This window comes from Thunnus albacares, chromosome 22 (assembly GCF_914725855.1).
Source record: "Thunnus albacares chromosome 22, fThuAlb1.1, whole genome shotgun sequence".
NCBI classification, from domain to species: domain Eukaryota; kingdom Metazoa; phylum Chordata; class Actinopteri; order Scombriformes; family Scombridae; genus Thunnus; species Thunnus albacares.
In genome coordinates, this window is record NC_058127.1 from 23,048,117 (window position 1) to 23,064,071 (window position 15,955).

Consider the following 15,955-nt stretch of genomic DNA (forward strand, 5'->3'; position numbering starts at 1 on the left):
GACATATTTGTGTTTTTTCTCACAAGAGAGTTTTTCATCTTCTTCACTTTCCCTGATCATTACCCTGGCTGTAGTGGCTCCAGTGCTGCTCCTCACTCTCATCTGTGTCTGCATTCTGCGAAGGAAACAAGGTACAAAGAAAAATGCAGCATTATTATTCAAGTATCAGACACTTATTATTTTATTTTCTTACTTACCTCTCATGGGTATCTGCTCATGCAGCTATTTATGCCTCAGCTTGCCTGAGTCTTCTGCCTCCACCCAAATACACTGGAGGTGAAAGTTAGCGCATTGAAAAATATTTCTTCAGCAGGAAATGGTTTCATGAATGTTCAAAGTTCATCTGTGTGAATAACTTGGAAATGTTTTTTGAAAGAGATAGTGCTAGTTTAGATTGTAATTAATGCAATTTAATGTAATTCATGTAATTATTTTTAATATAATTTTCAATGCTGTGAGTACAAAACAAATTCCATTCACCTTCAATTTATTGAGGTTGCAGCAGAAAACTCAGAGACGGACATCTCAAAACATGTGCTAAACCCCCCAAAATATCTGCATGAATAGATACAGTAACACTGGTAATGTTAGTGAGAAAATATATTTTTTCATATCTTTCTTTCATTTCTTGAGGACACATAGCAGAGGATAGCAAATTTAGCTCATTATAGATCAGACTGTCAAAGACCAAAGAAGCTTCTACTACAGTTAGCATTGTGAAATCCACGTTGTGTGTAAAACTGAAACAAAACCTGACATTTTAAAAAAAGAAAAATAGCCTCCATTTCAAACAAGAACCTGCGTATTGCGGCTGATAAGAAGTCTTTGAAAGTGAAAGTGAGAAGCAGATTGACACAAGAAGCCTCCGAGTTACCCAAAAGTTCAGAGAGAGATTGGATGGTCGCCAGCTTTAACAGCTTCATAGTGTGAAACACTGAAAAGCCAATAGCAAAAACAATAATTAGTAGTAGCAAAAAAGAAGAAGTTGTAAAGACTTAAAACAAGAGAAAATGTAGACAACACAGTTACAGGATGAAATCATGAGCAACAGTGTGTTGCAAGCAACTTAAAGATTCAGAGATACATTTTAGCAAACCTAACAGTTCTATAAACCTACAAGAACAGTCAGTTGTCTTAAATTTGAACTGAGGAGTAAATAAAAGCGATTGATAAATGCTAAACCTTACTGTGCTTTAAAGATGACCAACAGGCTCTCCAAATGAATTCTTAAACCCATATTAACTGATTTTTAAGAAGTTGTAAACCCAACACGAACATGTTAGTTTATATAGTTGATATTGCAAATGTGTTAGCAAACGTTTGCATATTTACACATCCATCAGATCATCCATCAGAGCAACATTTGCTTTCATTTAGAGTCGTGTTTCTGGCGACCTATTGAATATATGTCCAATATTCACTCTCCTTTTAGGTCTGTTTCAGTCTCTACTTTACAGTCTCTACTACTACTGAGGCAAATATCGGGCTACTTAGCCACTAAATGCACCATGTTACCTGTTAGGTGTTAACTTTGTCTGATTGCTGCGTTTATGTATTTTTTTTATTGTGTTCAACAATTATGACTTAAGTATCTCACAATTTTGACTTAAGTATCCCTTAATTATGACTTAAGTATCCCATAATTACGACTTAAGTATCTCATAATTATGGCTTACTATCTCATAATTACGCAATGCGCTTCTGCGTCATTTTTCCCAACAATTGCAATAATAATTTGTGTGTGTGTGTGTGTTTCATGGGTTCAGCGATAGCAGCCAGGGTGATCTACGAGGTTCCGCACTTTGACTCTGAGGTGGCAGACATGGACAAACACAGCACCAGCTCCTCCAAAGGCTCCTCTCAGTGGGTGAGTCCAATATCAGACTGAAGAAAAAATATTAATATTGTGCTACCCAACAAACATGATCCTGATTCCTTTTTGTTCAGTGTGGTGAAAGAGAAGTCAAATAGTGTGAAAACTGATCATGCTGTCCAATATACTGTACAATGAGTGACCAGAAAAATACTTTTATAATGTAATACATTGTCTTATATACAATACAACAGCCATGCAAATAATGATGTATAGTTTAAAAATGATGTTTCAAGATTGTACTTTGTGGTGTTGTTGTGTTAGACTAAATTGCAGTATATTCTAACATGTTTTGTCCACATAACTCACACATATGAAAGTGCAAAAGCATATGAAACACCATACAATACACTACAATCCAGTACAACAACATTACAAGCTACAGCCTTGATACGCTGTCAGAAACAATGAAATAGTATGTTTCACAAACTGCAGTACTTTAAGCTGCAACTTCCAGTGCTGAGAAATTATTATGAAATATAACTGACATCCTGTTTCTGATTAATAGTGTCTGTTGCCTACTCAGTTTTTTACTGTGCACATTAGTAAAGGTCTAATCATAATATTGACCTTTAAGCAGAACAAACCATCAGCACAATGTGTAATTGCATTTTTAAAAAAAAAATCTCTCTGTCTCTCTCAGTGTCAGGTGCCAGTGTATGAATCCTTCGATTACTTTGAACACACGGAGAGGAAACAAAGTTCACAGACTGATCTGAGGCAGAGAGACTCCATGAGGTTGTAATACTTAAAGGAGTACACTGAAAGGCAGGAGAAGAGGTAGAGGATGAAAAGGAGGAAGAAAGAAAAACATCAGGAGCAGCTGGACACCCTTATTGGCATCTTTGGCAAGTTGGTGGAGAAGCACAACTAGCCTTTTCTTTTTGGTTTGAATGTTTTAGTTCATGGTTATCAACCCTATGGAGTTGTTTAAGTTCAGTTTTTTGAAAATATGTATGGCTATAAATAACATGTCTGTTTCCTTACATCAAATTATTCTTCAGTTCAAAGCTGACATTAAACATGAGTTGCTTTTCATTCATCTCAGTGCAGTATTCTTTGAATTGAGATCTTCAGCATGAATATTGAAAGTGTTTGTTTTAAGGGAGATTTGTGCATGCAAAACAGAAATGTGTTTATGTCATTCTTGAATATCAAAAAACTTGTATAGATCCATCACAAACAAGAATCAAAGAAGGCAGTAATGTAGTTATTAATAGCTTCATGAGCACACCAAATTAACGATTTCTACAAGTTGAACAGAAATGTTATAAGGGCAACACAGGGTTGTGGTAGCTGGTATAAATTTAAACTAAAGTATAAATGTAAACTAAAAGGGATTTGACTAAGTCCAACACTTAAACGTATAAAACTTCATCTGCTGGCCTAATCATGATCCCTTCATGGGGCCTGAAGATGCTGGGGTGCCGATATCTGGGCACATAACCTGTCCCTCATGTGGGCCCCAGTCCTCTCCTGGATGTCATGTAGGTCAAGTGGAGCAGGGGGACCTGGTTCTTCAGGCTGGAGCTCTGGCTATTCCATGACATCTCCATGCGTGAGGCACACAATGTAGGAGAACGCACAGACCAAAGCAACATCAGAACAGAAAATGAGTTCCTTGAATTAGGTGGCTAGCCACCATGCCTCATTACCCTAAATGTCCTCTAAATCAAGGCCCAGCCATGCGTTTTATTGAAGCGCTCCTGCATCCTCCCCTGTAATGGTTGTCTGATAGGAGTTACAATCATAATTGGAAGCTGAAGACAAGGGTAGCCTCCATCTTCCAAGCGGAAGAAAGCAGGTGGGGAGTACAGGGAACTGAAATAAACAGGGCCGTTTCTTAAAATCCGTGTGTCATGTACTGAACCTCTATAACCTACAAAAATGTCCAGAAATCACCCAGAGAAGTCACAGATGCCTTGAAGTTGAGTGGAGTGAATTTTGTTTGTAGTTAAATAATCTAAAAGGATGTGTTTGGGTGGTTTAATTTGGATGTGACAACCATCGGTGCCAAATTATAATTACAATTTGAGTGAATGGGCTACCATACATTTTAATGTATCATGTAATGTCATAATAACTCATTAACTGTGTATGTCATCATAATGTGCTTATGTAGTTGAGCCTAACACTGAGTATTGAGGAGTTTAACTGGAATTTGTAATATGCACACATCTGTGTTATAAACACAGTGGAACAGAATGGGTCTCCATAGACTTTCTTGCATTATTTAACTCATAATACAACATATAAACTGTACATCATGATAAAGTTATGTACAGTTTTACAAAGTCATAGCTATTGTCTTGGTAGCATTAAAACTGTAGAAGTAAATAAATACCATTTCAGAAAAAGCAAATTATATATGGAAGCTTCATAAAAATATAGAAAACTACTGTACATAAAATTATGCACATATGATTATATATATTATATATGAACAGTATATGTAGCATAAATGGGTTTTATTTTAAGTTAAAGATCTGCTTCATCCATGTTTTACAACATAAAATAATATAAAATATACAAATCCTTAAAAGGACATCTACGCCTTCTTCTCATTGGTAAATCCAGAATCTATGAATATATGAATATTGTTCATTTCAAAAGTTTAACTACTGGATACAAGATGTCTCCTACTTCCCTGTTAAGTCCATTTTCAGTGTATGTGCACTAGAGGCTTAAAGTTTCCACATCACACTTTTATTTACTGGCACTCGTTTGATTTCAAAACAGTTGTGATGTTGCAAATCATGCATGTAGACCCGCCCCTTAAAATCATGTTTTCAATGAGCCCAGAGAAACTTTCCACTTTCAGCAGATGAATGTGAAAACAAACTCTGCACATACATCATTCTGCACAGTGAAGCTCAAACATCCAACTGAAGGAACAAGAAGAAAAACACATTTTTGAGTGGATGAAGACTTTACGTTTGCAAGACAGTGTGCTGTTGCACCGCAGTCACAATAAATGTAGACTGAGCTGCATGTCACAAACAACATTAAACATCCAACATACAAAGTGTTGCAGTGACAATGACTAGTTGAAAATCAACATGTATCACCTTTGATGAGTGTGTGATGTTGAGGATAAAAAGCAGCAGGTAGCTGACACTGTATAAATCTGCACTGCACTGCTGACATGTGTCTCTGTGCTTTCATTCTGACGTTTTGGACAAGTAGTTTTCCACACAGCAGACATCAAAGCTACTATAATTCTTCAAATCTTATTAATGGAGCAATCATTTCCAAAATGACCACCAGCACACTTATTAGTGGGAAATTATATATTTCCACAAATCCTGGAAATAAAGGCTGGTCATAGGGAATTTTCATGAAATCATCATAATGCTTCAACATGCAAATGTTGAGTTATGCTAAAGAAATAAAGACAACTTACCATAATTATTTCCTTTCTTGCCATTCATTTAAAAAAAGATCATGTCTAATTCTCGTTGTAGCAAAAATTAACTTTAGCTCTGTTAATCTAGTTTGTGGTGGTACAGAAGCACAATGGAAAAATAAAACACAATGACAGAACAGTTGAAACCTTAAACCAACACCGTTCATTGTCAAATTATAATTACAATTTGAGTGAATGGGCTACCATACATTTTAATGTATCATGTAAGTCATAGTAACTCATTAACTGTGTATGTCATCATAATGTGCTTATGTAGTTGAGCCTAATACTGAGTATTGAGGTCTTTAAGTGGAGTTTGTAATATACACACATCTGTATTATAAACACAGTGGAACAGAATGGGCCTCCATAGACTTTATTGCATTATTTAACTATTTAACATTATTTAACACAACATATAAACTGTACATCATGATAAAGTTATGTACAGTTTTACAAAGTCATAGCTATTGTCTTGGTAGCATTAAAACTGTAGAAGTAAATAAGTACCATTTCAGAAAAAGCAAATTATATATGGAAGCTTCATAAAAATATAGGAAACTACTGTACATAAAATTATGCACATATGATTATATGAACAGCATATGTAACAAAAATGGGTTTTATTTTAAAGTTAAAGATCTCCTTCATCCATGTTTCAGGACATATAAAATAATATAAAATATACAAATCCTTAAAAGGACATCTACGCCTTCCTCTCATTGGTAAATCCAGAATCTATGAATATATAAATATTGTTCATTTCAAAAGTTTAACTACTGGATACAAGATGTCTCCTACTTCCCTATTAAGTCCATTTTCAGTGTATGTGCACTAGAGGCTTAAAGTTTCCACATCACACTTTTATTTACTGGCGCTCGTTTGATTTCAAAGCAGTTGTGATGTCACAAATCATGCATGTAGGCCCGCCCCTTAAAATCATGTTTTCAATGAGCCCAGAGAAACTTTCCACTTTCAGCAGATGAATGTGAAAACAAACTCTGTACACACATCATTCTGCACAGTGAAGCTCAAACATCCAACTGAAGGAACAAGAAGAAAAACACATTTTTGAGTGGATGGAGACTTTACGTTTGCAAGACAGTGTGCTGTTGCACCGCAATCACACTAAATGTAGACTGTGCAGGATGATCTGATGCTATTTGGTGCCAGTACAACAAAAGCTCCATCAGTTTTAACTCTGACTCTAGAACAACCTAAGTGGGCCCAAAGTGACAATATAGTGAAAGTCAAAGGGAGAACACAATTCTCAGAAATGTTTGTCTATGAATTAGCAGCTGTGTTTGTTGAGCTGCATGTCACAAACAACATCTCAGTGCTGCTGAAGAGCTTTGTCAGTTATGGCTTTGAAGACTGAAAATTTTGCAGTTTGTGGTTGATGGTCTTCCTGTTTTCACACATCATCATACTGGTAGTCCAGAGCACAGAACACCAGGCCACATCCGTTTAGTACAGGGGTTCTCAACCTTTTGTAACTTAAGGCCCACTTCTGATTGTTGAAACATTTCCGAGAAACACCTTCCAAAATAAATGAAAAAAACATAACAAATAGATATGTAAATACGTGTTATGTCACTATCAGCTGTAATGACCAAAATAAATATTCAGTTTACCCTCAGTGAGACACTTGCGTCTGGGAAATAATGAGATCAAGTCATGGTGGGATGGGTGAGAGACTGACGTGCAGAGTAGCATTCCAAGTTGCTTTCAGATTGTTCCTTGCCTTTGAGTTTGTGACAGTCACAACGGAAACCCCTGACTCACACAAATAGGTGGTGGTTAAAGGCAACAGAAATTTGATTGCTTGTTTTGACAGAGAGGGATATTGACTGGCAGCCAGTATCCAGAATGAAGCAAGGTCAACTTGTGTGAGCTGAAGCTTCAGGCTGCTGTCTGCTGATAGTTCCATCAGTTCATTTTCCAACACAGTGGATAGAGCCATGTCTTCTGAAGCAGGACCCACATGGAAGCTAGCTGGCTAACAGTGGCAAAACACGTTTGTCTCTACCTAATGATGTGTTGTTATTGGCGCGGTGATATTAAAATGTAACTAGTCATTGAAATTATGCATTTTAATTTGATGTTTTTATTTATTTAGATATAAAAATAACTAGCTTTGTAAACTTTGTAAATTATCTGAAAAAATCATTTTAACCATTTGGAAACCACTAGATGGTGCTCTGAGGCCCACCTGTGGGCTGCAGCCCACTGGTTGAGAATGGCTGGTTCAGTAGACCTTATAAAAAAGTGCAACATGATGCAGGTCAACAGTACACCCGGTAAAGTACAATGTCTACAGCAAACTCATGTATTTCTTACTAGCTAGTTGTTGGTCTGCTGTTTGGTGCAGGTACATAGAGTGAGTTTATCAGAGCTTTTCAACTGAAAACCAAAGTCTGCTGCTTTGTGACTGAACCAAAACAGTGATAAGTTGTGGGCGGTGAAACCAAAACAATGAGCTGAAAGATGCTAAAATGCTCAAAAGAACTGAGGGCATCTGTGGGGTCGGGTGATAATTCTCTGTGGGTTCATCATCACCAGCAAGATCTTTCACATTACACAAAATATAAAGAATAATGATTATTGTTGCTTTAAGTGTTTTCTTTGATACTTCTGATATACTGTAGCTGTGGAAAATTTGGGATCATCAAATCTTGCAAAATATCTAAAAAATATACTATACGAAAGAAAGGGAATCTGTCACTGCAGGGCAGAAGAGAAGAAAACATTTCTTTAATCTTCACAGTGAGGGCAGAGAGGGGAGGACATACTTCAATTGTGGCTATTTTTTATCTAGATTTTTTAATCTAATTTTTATTTCACTCCATTTTATTATTGTTATAGTTTTTAAATCTAGTTTATTTTATTGCGTTTTCAAAAGTCTTATTTCTCATGTACATTGCTCTCAGATTGTTTCACTGTTTACCGTCTACATTTCAGTCAGTTATTTAACCTGTATGAAAGGTTCTATACAATTGTATCAATAATGACTGATTGATGAAATAGAACCTCTAGCTGCCTTTGACTCTTCTAGAGGGAAGGGAACACTAGTTGTGGTTTTATACATTACAAAAATTCTCAGAAAAACCTCAAATGAAGATGATGCCTTGCACCTATTGTCTTGTGAGTGTGTGTGGGTGCTTAAGAGATGAGTTTCAGTATTCAAAGGTGAATCGCTTTGAAAGGATGAAGCTTCTACTGAGCAGTTTGCTACTCGCCTCTCTACTTGCCTTCTCATCTTGGAGTAAGTAAAAATGTAATTATGCAACTGTAACCTTCAAATCACCTCTGTATAAAGCTGCATACATTGATGGTTTTTCATATTAACCGTGAATCATTACATATGATCAAAACCACAGTTATAGTCACAGTGTCTAAAGATTTTTCAAATCAAATTTTCAGGGTGTGATAATGGACTGGAGGTTTTCTTTGAAACCTCATATAACTTATATAAGCACTTCAAATGTACTGTTCACTCATCTTATCATACTGAAGTTATTGTGTGGATAATATAACTCTACAGATAAGAATCAAATAAAGAATTATAATAATGTGGATATAAGTAAACATACCAAAAGACTTCTCATTGCAATAAAAATGAAAGATTGAAGTGAATTAAAAATGACTTGTTTGCTAGCTTATGTATAGACATACAAACAGATTACTGAGAATGTTCACAGGTTATTTGCGTCTAGATGGATTATAGAAGCAAACTTCATTTCAAAGGTCAGTATGAACGTATGACGCTAAAGCAGATTTGTATTTATTTACAGAGTAAAACTGTGTAATTATCTGGGTAATGACTTAAAATGTTGTTCAGCTATTTTCACTTTAAGAATATATACAGTATATATACAACATACTGTATAACTGATATGAACTTAATTTAACTTAATTTTTGCGCTTGTCATATATTTCATACACTTCATTCCTTTGTCCATATTTGCTTTGTACAGTCAATATTTCATTTCAAGTTTTATATTTCAAGACTATATCCATTCCATTCTGTGCATAGATTTTAAATTTAAATGTAATTTTAAATTGATTACTTAATTACTTTTAATAACTAATAAATATTAGTTAGTTGAATAGTTTGTTTCATTATTACTTTTGTTCTATTTTTATTTTTCTATGTTGTGTTTGTGGGAACAAATGCCAAGACACATCCTTTGTATGCTTGCATACTAAAATCAAAATTATTTAATAAATAATTATTGGTTTAATTTTCAGAAACTTTCAGGGATTGTGTTTTTATTTTTTGTTTGTTTGTTTTTTTTTGCTTTCCACACGATTTCTAGCAAAATGTTATTGAAATGTAATATCAGGGGTTTTTTGTATGTTTTTTTGAGATGAGGGTGTTCACATAACACTTTTGGAACTAGAAGACATTGGTTTACTTTGTTACAATTTCCTGCCTATATTTCTGTGAAATGTTGCAGAGTGATTGGAAACATAAATAATGAATCAATCAAATGGCCATGTGTAATGTCTGTGGCCTTTATAATGATAAAGCCACAAAGAAATAATCAGCCAACCCTGCAGCTCTACGGGGCTTTTTAAGCCTATGTTGCTTTTATCAACCTTGTTTCTCAACTGTACACCAGCTCCCACCTTTACTGAAATGATACAGTATAAACTAACCTGTATCACTCTGTCTCCCACAGGTGTTTCTTCAACAGGCACACTTGTTGTGACCCAGACTCCTGATGTCTCTGTCATGGAGGGGGAGATGGTAAACATCACCTGCTGCTGGACGGGGACGTTTGAAAGAGTGAAAGTTAACTGGCTGAAAAATCAAACAAAAATTAGGAATAACAATGGAATCATCTCAACAAATACATCTCAAGGATCTCTGCGGAAGGAGGCCTGTAAATGTTCGACCTTGACCCTTTCAAGTATCACAAGAGAGGATTCAGGGATATACTTCTGCAATGTGTCTGTAGAGATACCATTTTTCACTGAGGCTAAAGGAAAAGGTACTGTCATCACAGTTAAAAACAGAGAGAGAACAGATGAGAACACACATGACGACGCAAAAGACAACACAGCTGGTGGTAAGTGATTAAACATCCAACATACAAAGTGTTGCAGTGACAATGACTAGTTGAAAATCAACATGTATCACCTTTGATGAGTATGTGATGTTGAGGATAAAAAGCAGCAGGTAGCTGACACTGTATAAATCTGCACTGCACTGCTGACATGTGTCTCTGTGCTTTCATTCTGATGTTTTGGACAAGTAGTTTTCCACACAGCAGACATCAAAGCTATTATAATTCTTCAAATCCTATTAATGGAGCAATCATTTCCAAATAACCACCAGCACACTTATAATAAGGCTTGAATTTAGTGATTGAGACCATGACTTAGTGTCTAAGTTGATGCTTTTTGAATGGGAGTCAGTTGGAGCATCTAGTGGTCATCAGTGGTATTGCACTTTAAGGTACTTCCACATTGGCTTCAGCCTTAAGTTGTTGTATTTGCTGCTTGTTGTAAACACAAGCCCTAAGCACTGATCCCTCATGGACATTGATATCACCTTCCTAGTTAGCATAAATGTGAGTGTATGAGCCTACAAGGGCAAAATATGAGCTATGAGGAATGGATGAGTGATGTATGACGCTAAAGCATTGCTGTGTTTTTTGACATGAGGGTGTTAATATAATATTTCTGGAACTGGAAGAGATTGGTTTACACTGATTTCCTGCTTATATTTCTGTGAAATGTTGCAGAGTGATTGGAAACATAAATAATGAATCAATCAAATGGCCATGTGTAATGTCTGCAGCCTTTATAATAATAAAGCCACAAAGAAATGATCAGCAAACCCTGCAGCTCTACAGGGCTTTTTAAGCCTTTGGTTCAACCTCACTACTTTTATCAACCTCGTTTCTCAACTGTACACCAGCTCGTACCTCTACTGAAATGATGCAGTATAAACTAAGCTGTATCACTCTGTCTTCTCACAGGTGTTTCTTCAACAGGCACACTTGTTGTGACCCAGAGTCCTGATGTCTCTGTCATGGAGGGTGAGACGGTAAACATTGCCTGCTACTGGACAGAGACGTTTGGAAGAGTTGAAAGAGTGGGAGTTAACTGGCTGAAAAATCAAACAGAAATTAAGAATAAAAATGGCATCATCTCAACAAAAACATTTCAAGGATCTCTGCAGAAGGAGGCCTGCAAATGTTCAACCTTGACCATTTCAAGTATCACAAGAAAGGATTCAGGGATATACTTCTGCAAGGTGTCTGTAGAGATACCATTTTTCACTGAGGCTAAAGGAAAAGGTACTGTCATCACAGTTAAAAACAGAGAGAGAACTGATGAGAACACACATGACAACGCAAAAGACAACACAGCTGGTGGTAAGTGATTAAACACCCAACATACAAAGTGTTGCAGTGACAATGACTAGTTGAAAATCAACATGTATCACCTTTGATGAGTGTGTGATGTTGAGGATAAAAAGCAGCAGGTAGCTGACACTGTATAAATCTACAAGTGTCTCTGCTTTCATTCTGACGTTTTGGCGAATTAGTTGTCCACACAGCAGACATCAAAGCTACTATAATTCTTCAAATCCTATTAATGGAGCAATCATTTCCAAATAACCACCAGCACACTTATAATAAGGCTTGAATTTAGTGATTGAGACCATGACTTAATGTGTAAATTGAGGCTCTTTGAATGGGAGTCAGTTGGAGCATCTAGTGGTCATCAGTGGTATTACCTTTTAATGTACTTCCACATTGGCTTCAGCCTTAAGTTGATGTAGTTGCTGCTTGTTGTTGACACAAGCCCTAAACACTGATCCCTCATGGAAGTTGATATCGCCTTCCTAGTTAGCATAAGTGTGAGTATATGAGCCTGCAAGGGCAAAATATGAGCTATGAGGAATGAATGAGTGACACTGAAGCAGATTGGAACGTTTGAACTGAGTTCATTCCTCTAGTGTGGCCGTAGACTTTTAGTCTTGTTTTCATTTAAATGCAGAAATGGATGTCAAGTATTTGGTTAAAATATTACTGGTATTAATAGCAGCTTATGTGTAACTCAGCACTTGCCTTTGCTTTGTGACTTTCAGGTTCTCAGAGGGAGGAAGTGTTAGTTCATGTCCTGCGATGTCTGCCCATCCTCGCTCTTGTTGCAACCTTCTTCTACCTCAATAGTTCAGGGACCAAAGCACAGCAACACACACCAGGTACAATGTAACTTTCACTATAATGATCAGGACTATGCAGTAGCAGCATACATGTTACAGTGTGTTGAGATTGGTGAAGCTGATCCATAAATGTGTTCATGTTTCAGCCACTCTGGAAAATACACCTGTTTCAGCCCACAGAAGAGAGGAAGATGAAGAGGAAGGAAATGAGACAGAAATAGTTGCAGAGAGAAGATGAAAAGGATGGTGTCATCTAATGATTACATTGTCTTGATGAGGATACATTTCCAAAAATGTAGAAGCTGTTATTGATGCTTCTGTCACCTTGACTACTGTCACTCTTTGCTTTCTGGCAGGAGTAAAAATTCTGTTCTGTGCTTACAGCTCGTCAAAATGTGTCTGTCAATGTGTTAACTTGTGGTTTTGCACAGCTCTGCAATAACTTGTGAGAAACATAAAAATAAAGGTAATTCTTGGTATGTGTTGTTTTGCGTGTGTGAGTTCAGTCAGTGTAAGGGACTTAGCTGTAGAGAGATGAGTATCAGTAGTCAGTGGTGAACCAGTGTGAAAGGATGAAGTTTCCTCTGGGCAGCTTTCTTCTCGTCACTCTCTGTGAACTCCCATCTTGGAGTAAGTACCAATACAGATCATTTTAGCCTTTCCTTTCAAATCACTTCTGTATTTTTGTTGATTTTAAACATGTCATGGGATCCCTGCTATCCATATTGTATCACTTTGTCTCCTCACAGGTATTTCATCAACAGGCATACTTGTTGTGACCCAGAGTCCTGATGTCTCTGTCATGGAGGGGGAGACGGTAAACATCACCTGCTGCTGGACAGAGACGTTTGAAAGAGTTGAAACAGTGGTAGTAGATAGTAGTAGATTTTTGATTTTCTTTATTTTCTCATATTTTATTGTTTGTATTTCGTTTTAATCAGTATCTTTGAAACATGTTAAATACAGAACAATTGTGCTCTGCCTGTATTTTCACCAATAAAAAAAATCATTACAAAAAAAGATACGTGAGTGGTATCAATCCTCTCATGTAACTCTCAGAAAGAAAGAGAATCAGCATATTTCCCAAAATGTCAATTATTCTTTTAATGGGGGAAATGTCCAGTTGGTGGAGCAGCAAACACTGGTTTGCTACATAAAAGAGCTTTTACATTTTCTGAAGCTTGACAACAATTTGGAGACCAAATGAATTTGTCCTTCAGCAGATCAGCTGAAGCAACACAGATATACCTTCAAATGGAGAGGCTGATGTTTGACACGTCACTGATTTTGATCGAGGCTTTCAACCACACTGACCACGTGTGCCACACTGGGACTTTATCTATTAAATCAGGTTGTTACTGATGTGTTCCTCACCTGTTGTTCCATTACTCTTCTCATGTGACTCTGGGAAAGACAGAAAACAAGTGTAGTGTAAAAAAAACAGAAACATGTGAAGGTTGATGTGATGAAATACAATAATGCAGAACATACTTGAGTGTCTTTAATTCATCAGGAAGACCCCTCCAATGATTGGTTCAGAGCATCCAGACCAAAATCCTTTTAGTAAGATTTATAACAGCATATAAACCATGTCTTCATGTATTTTAGTAAAGGGTCAAAAGTTTTTCACCTCATAACAACCAATCAGGCCTGCAGATATAAATGTTAGTCTGTCATTAATAAAATTTTCCTCCAAAACAATAATCCATCCACTTAGGTCCAAACCTGCAGCCCATCTGTGAAAACTGCAGTCTACTGTAGTAATGGGAAACATCCAGGTGTGTATACAGTAGTACTCATCATGGATGTTGGTATGTATGCAAACACATTGCCTTTTCTCTGCACAACTCTGATTCTCTCCCTGACTTGTTTTGCCCTGCTGCGCCCTCAAGGGGTGGAGCACTGCTACAACATCCAGACGGAGCTTTACCAAACATGCTCCACAAGATCAGGTAACAATGCAGGTTAGTGGTGAAAAATGTACAAAAAAATAACACCTGACATCTCTCATTAGCATTGTAACACTGAAGTGCAAAGACTTCAGGTAAAGTTGTTTAGTGCAACTTATTTTGGTAACATTTTATTTTACAGGTCACTGCATTTATTCTAATTTCCTGGAAATATTAATAATAATTTGCAGATATGTAACTGTTAAATTTTAAGAGATTTGCGAAACGTTTTGGTGCAATTATACAAATTATAAGAAAGATGGAAAAAAGTTGGGTAATATGTGGATTTATACAGTATGTTGTGGTAGAGACACGCTTCAGGCTCCCCTAGTTTGTACTAACTGTGTCACTTCAAACAATCCTCATGTCACTCTCACCTGCCCACATTCACCATCCTCAACACTCATCAACAGCCTTCTGTTAGATGATGACTTCAGTTGCTGACTATTTACTGCTTGGAGCACATGCAGCTTTTATGGAGGAGAGTTCAGCTTTGATGAGATAAATGACCATTATTATTATTATTATTATTATTATTATTATTATTATTATTATTATTATTATTATTATTATTATTATTATTATTATTATTATTATCATCATCATCATCATCATCATCATCATCATCATTATTATTATTATTATTATTATTATTATTATTATTATTATTATTATTATGACACATTATTTTCCTACACAATCATCCAGACACATCCAAATAAAGAGACACTCATGACACATTGAAACAGAACATATATTAATATGAACAACCCAGTAATACAAAGACTGAAAGCAACTTTTATAGCAGACAAGTGACATGAGAAGAAAATTTATGCTGAGGTTTCCATGGTTACTATGTTTGTCTTCAGGTGCATCATTTATTTATGATCATCATTCAAAAATACACAAAACCTAACGGTCAAGAATAAGTTTTCACAAGTCTCACTCAATGATTTGATGGACATGGTCTCCTCTACTGAGGACTTCTCACTTCCTGACAAGGACTAAAGACAAAGCAAACTTCCATCATGGAAAATGTGAGATTCGAAAACTTTGAAAGTCTGGGATCAGACAAATTTCCAAAATGTCAAAAACAGCACACTATGTTAGTGAATGTTTTGGGACACATTTAGACCGACTGTACAGACTTATTGATCTCATTTACATCACAGGAACTTTGCTGTTAAGTTCCCATCAAATGTGACTGATTTACAGTTTCACTCTGACTTCAACTTCAAATTTAAAGTTCAAGTTTTATTGTCCTTGAAGTAAAATTCTGGTAACACTTTATTTTATTTTATTATTAGTTTAATTGTCTAACAATTTAAAGGAAATTTTGGATGTAGTTTGCAGGAATTTAATAGTTCATTTCTAGGATGTTTTTCCAAAAGGGTTTTGCAGTTTCTTACAAATAATTAGAAAAATTGGAGATAAGTGTTGAACTGGTTTAGCTGGTAAGTAGAAGACTGCTGCCACTATTGGTCTTTTTCTACAGACTTCAACCACATGCAGCTCCCACTCCCACCTACAACCTAGTGTAA

The 15,955-nt window shown here is 36.2% G+C and overlaps 1 protein-coding gene and 1 long non-coding RNA gene across 3 annotated transcripts in view; both read left to right on the forward strand.

The window, feature by feature from the left end:
* Positions 1-15,955, forward strand: part of LOC122973901 — a 35,779-nt gene that overhangs the window by 13,254 nt on the left and 6,570 nt on the right. The window lies entirely within an intron of this gene.
* On the forward strand, positions 54-2,973 carry LOC122973908. The gene is made up of 3 exons (XR_006400162.1): positions 54-131; positions 1,767-1,867; positions 2,517-2,973. It is a non-coding gene; the product is annotated as an uncharacterized LOC122973908 (long non-coding RNA).